The sequence below is a fragment of the Nicotiana sylvestris genome, chromosome 9, assembly GCF_000393655.2.
Source record: "Nicotiana sylvestris chromosome 9, ASM39365v2, whole genome shotgun sequence".
NCBI lineage: Eukaryota > Viridiplantae > Streptophyta > Magnoliopsida > Solanales > Solanaceae > Nicotiana > Nicotiana sylvestris.
The window spans coordinates 41,697,565-41,704,896 of NC_091065.1; the positions used below are offsets into that span (position 1 = coordinate 41,697,565).

At 38.6% G+C, this 7,332-nt stretch overlaps 1 non-coding gene across 1 annotated transcript; it reads right to left on the minus strand.

The window, feature by feature from the left end:
- Positions 1 to 213: 213 nt before the first annotated feature.
- TRNAC-GCA (transfer RNA cysteine (anticodon GCA)) lies at positions 214 to 285 on the minus strand. Its single transcript has one exon. It is a non-coding gene; the product is annotated as a tRNA-Cys (tRNA).
- Between the last annotated feature and the right edge of the window lie 7,047 nt (positions 286 to 7,332).

A 7,332-nucleotide genomic window follows, 5' to 3' on the forward strand; every position in this document is an offset into this window, starting at 1 on the left:
ACTGGGTGGATGGACGAGATGTTTGTAAGTTTAAATCTAGTTTTTACCACTTTGAACGAAATATCAGGAAGATAAACGAATAAATAAAACAGACACAATACAATAATTATTCAAGGCTTCAAGCTACCACCGACGGTTTGAAATCACTACTATATGATTTGTGCGGAGATGGATTTCTCAGCTAATTAAACCAAAAATGAAAAAACATTTTTGAGGGCCCAACCGGGTTCGAACCGGTGACCTCTTGATCTGCAGTCAAATGCTCTACCACTGAGCTATGGACCCAACGGCTCTGTTCTTTCAACGTATAATATATGGACGTTTACTTCTCTTTTCTTAATCTTTTCCCCTTTTCCCACCCTTTTTTTTCTCTCTGTATTTATTTCTTAATTGACCCAAGAGTGTTCTGTAAAGTAGACTCACCTGTTGTGCAAAAATGTGGTAAACGGGAACACAGATGGGGCTCATTTTGTTGTTGGCTAGAGTATGCTGGGATTAGTAATGTAGACATGGACGGATTTATATGCAAATATATAGGGTACATGAACAATGCTGGCTCAAGGGTAAGGCATCTCAAGCAATTGCTTTAGGTTCCCAAAATTTAAGGGCCCCATTTTTTTACTAGTATTACTTTTTAAGAGTTAATATTTTTTTAGAAAAATTGAATATTCTGAAGTAAAAATTAAAAAATTTAATAGGAAAAAATGAAGAAGAAAACTTTGATTTGTTACTGATGTCGACCATAGAGATTTGAATAATCTGAGGTGTGAAAAGAATTTATAATTTTTATTTAGTGAAAATTTTTGAGGTCACTAGATGATAAGAATCTGAGAAAAGTCACTCTGAGGGATAGTTTAGACTTATTTTTTTAATTAAAAGCATTAAAGGAAATATTATAAGTAGAAATAATACCCTAATCGATATACTCAATCAGCTAACAAGTTTTGAAAAAGTAAGACTTGATTCTTTTTCAAATACCTATATTCCTTATCGATCGAATAATGTTCCTATAGTTGTATTTGCGGGAAGAAGTTTATTAAATTTAAATGTAATACAATCTTACCTAGAATCAACAATGTCTCAAGAGACAATGGATTAGTTATATTATCAAGTGAAAAAGAAATATTAAAATAACTCGATTATAAACAAAATATTAATAACTTTGCGTCCAAAAAGTAAGGAAAATAGACTTAAATTAAACATATATAAGATTTTTTTTTAAATAAGGCACCTCATCAAGATTTGGCTTTAGGCCACCAGCAATGTTGAGCCACCCCTACACATGAACTCATGCTCTCTCCATAAACTAGATTTTTTTATATACATATTTTTAAAATTGGTTTAATATTATCTGATGACACTCATGCTCTAAAATGACTAAATAGTGCAGTTGATTGAATGCTCAGTTATTTACCTAGAGGAGTGGAGATCAAATCCCAAGACTAACATGTAGGAATAAATAATGCAATAATTACTTATACATCGATTGGTTATTTCATCTTTTACTCTGTATAAATAATACATAAGTTGGCTCATAACTTATAACTATTTATTTTTGGAATTGTAAAACAATATCCAAATACTCTTGGTGTAGTTTTATTCGACTAAAAAGCTAGCAAAAATAGTATTAGCTATACTAATTTTAATACATAGTAATTCCCTTTCTAACACACAACCAAACGACCCCATAGTGACAAAGCTATACACTGAAGCAATTGTAGTTTTTGCACGTGTGAGTGGCCCTATGAAATTTTCTTACAAAATTTGTCCTTAGTTAAACTTTTGAATTAATATTATGTATAAGGTAAATTTAGTTTATATTAAGTGCTCGAATGATTACATGACACGTGGAATCGGAATTAGACGGAAAATGAAGCTAGTAGGAACCAAGACTGAGGACAACGACTTCAGGTGGCATCGGGTAGCTCCTGAAGGGAATATAGTCAATGGAGGCAAACGAATGTTTGTCACCGGATGGAATTTAATAAAAAATATTCCTCAATATTAAATATGCAGTCGTTGCAGAGAATTTTGGCATTCATGGCTTGCCGTCACACATTCATCAATGGCCCCCATTATTATTATTTAAGAGGGGCTTGATCCTAGAACCTTGCTCCCTAGGTATATCTATAAATAGGGAATTCGACGGCCATTGTAGGACACAAAATCTCTGGCAAAACTTATTCTCAAGATAAACAATACTTTATTTTCTGTCTAATATTGTGCTTGTTGATGTCATCGAAAGCCTTGCTCCTGGCTACCTGCTATTTATTTCGATTTCATCGCTATGTCTTATATTTTTTATTTAATTTATTTATCATTTTTGGATCAAATAAGTCCGCTTGTCTATAAACCACGCAACAAATTCAACTGTACCGTTTTACAGGTAAATAGTTTGGCGTCCACTGTGGGGCTTAGACAGATGCGTAATTGAGTTAATCCTTGCATCTGTTACTAACTTGTTTGATTCTTTGTTTCATAGCAAAAATCGAAAAAATGACAGCTAATGATATCAACATCACACACAATGTTGAGGCATAAGAAAATCTGCCTTAACATGAGGATTCGATCAGTGATACCCGCAATGAGGAGGGCGTAGCAACTCCGGTACATGGTGGGCTGTGTCCCTGACATGTGCGGAAGACAACTCTTGATGACTCTAAGGACGAGCACATTGCGGAAACAGTAAGGATCTTGAAAGAGCAGCAAAAGGCCATCATGGGCCATTGATAGTTTGTATGGGTCCACCAAGTCTTAGAGTACCTGGTCCTCTACAAGTTCTGCTGAGAGCACTTAGTAAAGTAGTAAGTAAATGAGGCAGAGGATTTTTACGTGGAAAAATCCCGCACAAGGGGATAAAAAAATCACAACCTACACCTGTAGGCTTTTAACTTTACTAACTTGTAATCTTGCCTATTACAAGCCACTTTACAATACTTTCGATTGCAAAGGATTTACTCAACTAACTTGTGATACCTTTACCACAAGCCACTTTGTGACTATCCTAGTTACAAAGGCTTTTTCTAACTTTTGGTGCTTTCACTCCAAGCCACTTTGCAATTCTACAATTACAAAGACTTTTCTTTATGACTAAATCTAGTCACAACCTAAACTCAACGAGTTTGAGGATTTACAAGAGGACTCCTAATCAGTATGCTTCTAAGTAAGCGATTTAGGAGATATAGTAAGTACAATAACAAGGTTACAACTCAACTAGGACAACAACAATCAATCTTTTAGGAACTGGTCCGTAGTGGCGTTCAACCTTGTTCTTCAAGCTTGAGAGGATGATGAGTTTTCTGTTTTTGCAAAAAGCTTGAATGAGAAACAGAAACCTTCCAGTGATGTCTTTGTATGAAGCTTCATCGGGTACATCTTGATCACATCACTTGAGGTGATGTGAGTGCTTTATTTGATTAGAGAGTGAGTGGGCTGACAGTGTATTACAGTGCGGCAGAAATAGTGCCGTCAGTCACTTCAGTTCCAGCTGTGTCCACATGACTTTGTACTGCTACATAGGAACCATAGGAGCACCAGGTCCTTGATTGGTTTCTAGCTCCTGAATTTGTAGCAGTACATCCTTAGCTGGAATCCGTTTAAGTTTGCAGCAATCCAAGTAGGTCAGGTTCCCTATCTGGTTCTTATCAGTAAGTTTGTTAGATCATTAAAACATAAGGCAAAAGTATTTAAGATCTATCAATTTCCTCATTTTTATGATGACAAATTTAAACAGTTATTAGTTTAGAATTAAGGCAGCAGAGAGCAGTGTCAAAGAGTTTCCCCTGAGATGATATTCCCCAGTTCCCCAATGTGATTCCCCCTGAGTCCATATTAATCTTTTCCCCCTTTTGGCATTATTAAAAAGAATAAAAGCACAAAGAAGTCCAGCCAAGCTAACTCATGCCACATATGTGCACACTAGCATAAGAAAGAACAGAACGCAAAGAGAAAGTAATAGACAAAATAAAAGAGGATTTAGATTAGTAATAGTTTCATATGCCCCTTCCTTTGAAAAAGGAAAAGGCAGCATTTGGACTTGATCACGAGAGCAGCAGTAGTAGTACATTCCAACCACAACAAAAAAAACAACAAAAAACATCCACCAATCATCAACAGAAAAAAACACATCTAGATAACTAGTCACTGAGGGGAACTTAGGGGGCACTAGGAGGAAAAGGTTTAGAAGCAACGACAAGTGTCTGGAGAACAAGGTCCATTCGGGCATTTTCCTACTTTTGCTCGTTAAGCAGTTTGGTTTTCAGGTTCTCAACTTGAGCCCTGAGCTCAGCATTTTCTTGAGTCAAACGGATCACCTCATCATTCGACATAATAATCGCTCGAGCTTGCTGGCCTTCCAGGATGACATTCCTGGCCTTCAGTCGATGTATCTCCTCAGCTGCGCTGTTTTGGGTATTGATGAGCTGAGACACAGTTGAAGTGCTTCCTACTCCCCCATACTTCCCAATACACTCACACTTTTCCAAGGTTGTCTGTGAGAATGTCTGCTTATGGGTCCCTACTTTGCCTGTTCCCAACGGAACCTCAAAGTATTTGAACGCTTGCGTGAGCAAGAATCCATAGGGAAGCCCGTGATTGCCATCCTTGAAATCAGCCACTTTTTGTATGTGCTCAATCATTATGGCAGGCAGACTCACAGGGTTGAAACCATCCAATTGCTCCATTAAGAATAAATCATATTTGGAAATGATAGATCTCCTTTCTGCTCAAGGCAATAGGACTTTGTTCACCAGTTCAAATAACAACTGGTAGACAGGAAGCAGTGCTTTCTTATAAACCTGGTCCCCCTTCTGATTAGAGTTATCTTTCATGACTGCATTTCAGAAGTTGCATTGACAAACATCTCTTACACTAGACACCCCAATAGTAGGAACCTACAGAATTTCCCCAAGTAATTTCACATCAATGACAATATCCGCCCCATTTACAAAAGCACACACATGGTCAGTATCCACTGGAAAGAGACTGGCGAAGAAGCTCTTGACCTCTTCCTCATACACTTTAGGAGCGTCAATGTAGAACAGATGCGTCCATTGCTGAAACTCCACCATTTCTAGAAGCTGGCGCATTCCTGCCATCTCAGAGATTGTTGGGTTAAACATGCAACCCAACAAAACCTTTTGATGCCTTAGTCGCTCAGATCCAAGGCAGACGTCACTTTTGGCTTTCTTCCCAGAACTGGGTTCTTCAACTGTTTCCCATTTGTGTTTCCTATGCTTTTGTCCACTAACTTTACCTTTCCCCTTGGACTTGACAAGAATATCTTCATCACTCATTGCCTCCTTTGTCTTGGACTTGGAAGTAGATACTTTTTCTATGGAGACAGCCTCAACCTTTTTTGAGGACCTCCTAACAAGGGAACCAGGTTCCTCAGGGGTTCCTTCCTCCACCACAACGACAGGGATAGCTTCATCACTTACATGGAAACCATTTTTTACCAACTTTCTCCTTTTCTTTTACTACTTTTCTTGCTCTTTTGAAGTGCAAAATCGTAGGCTGCTTTGACTTGAAGCCTGGTAGTAGGCCGCTTACTTTCAGACTCACGAGCTGACTCAAGAATGCATCTAGGGCCACATTGTTCAGGTCTTCTTCATCACTAGACTTCATTTCCGATGTTGAATTTTCAAGGGCACAACATTTAAAGAAGGTACAACACTATCCTGGGGATGAGAATCTTGACCTGGGTCCTCCGGAGAGAGATCAGGTTCCTCATGAGATACCCCAGTAGTGTATACTGCTGTATACCCTTCAACCCTTCTATCCCTTCTACCCACACGCTTTGTGACTCTTGTCTCTGAGAGATAACTTCATGCAGTATGCCATCCGCGGATACGATAAACACAGTCTATTCTTCCTCAACAGGTGATTCCATGACCATGGAGTCGACAGTAACGATGGCAGAGCCTTTTGTGAAGTCAGTATTTTCGCCTTGTTTTCCAATTAGGGTTTTACTAATGTGGGCATCAGATAACGTTGAGGACGAAACAGTGGTTTCAGGAGTTTTAGAGTAGGGAGGAGGTTGGGAAACTAGGGAAGGAGTGATTGTAGCAGTGAAGGTGATAGAGGGTGACACAGACTCAGTGTTCCATGGATGGGTTAAAGGTTTTCTTAACTATTGGAAGAGGAGGTGTGATGATCCTTCCTTTTTGGTGAATCTAAAATAGGGCTTATGGTTAGGAAGAGCAAACGAGAGGGGTTTTTAACCGGAGAGGGCAATTATGAAGTGAGAAGAATAGGTACCGGTTCTGAAACGGCGGTTAGGCGTGGAGAATCTTGACGTTTCAGAGAGAGATGAAACATTTTGAATTGAAGAGACGTGACAGTCGAATCTGAAAAGTTGATGACATGGCAGTTGTATTTTATGCCTTTTAAGACGTGTATTAAAGGATGTACAGAACTACTAACCTTTAGTACAAAAACCTGGTTCTTGTGAAACATTTTCTTCAAGTCCTCCTTCCCCCTTTTTTTTTGAAAAGAATTAATCCTCTTTTATCAGTCATGTAATGCATCTATTGCTTCTATGCTCATCATACGTGTTTACCTGCAAAGGTATTGAAGTAAGTTAGGCAGGGCCAGAAAACACTTTGAACCTATTATTTCTTAATAACTCTAGCCAACTCAAAAAGGGATCAGGTTCTTAGTTTGGCCTCAATAGTCCCAACTTTACTCTATTTCTTTCAAACTGTTCCCTACTTAGTGCCTTTGTAAAAATGTCTGCAATTTGATCATCTCTCAGAAAATAATGCCTCACATCAATATGTTTGGTCCTTTTATGTTGGACTGAATTCTTTGACATGTTGAGTGCACTGGTGTTGTCACATAGGAGCGGCACACTCTCCGTGAGAACTCCAAAATCCTCCAGTTGCTGCTTGATCCATAGAAGCTGAGCACAACAGGATACTGCAACCATATATTCAGCTTCAGCTATTGAAAGAGCCACTGAATTTTGCTTCCTTTTACCCCAAGAGATAAGTCATGATCCTAAGAAGTGAGCCATCCCAGAAGTACTTTTTCTATCTACAAGATAACTTGCATAGTTTGCATCAACATACTCAATTAGATTAAAATTGTCACCTGATGGATAATATAGCATCAGGTCCTGCGTGCCTTTGAGATATCTCAGTATTCTTTTGGCAGCCTTCAAGTGAGATTCCTTGGGGTTTGATTGAAACCTCGCACACAACCCCACGCTGAAAACAATAAAGGTCGAATGGCAGTGAGATAGAGAAGAGACCCAATGATGCCTTGTTGCGACCAAAACACTCACGCAAGTGCACGCGATCGACAAGTAATATAGTAGTAAGTAGAGTATCG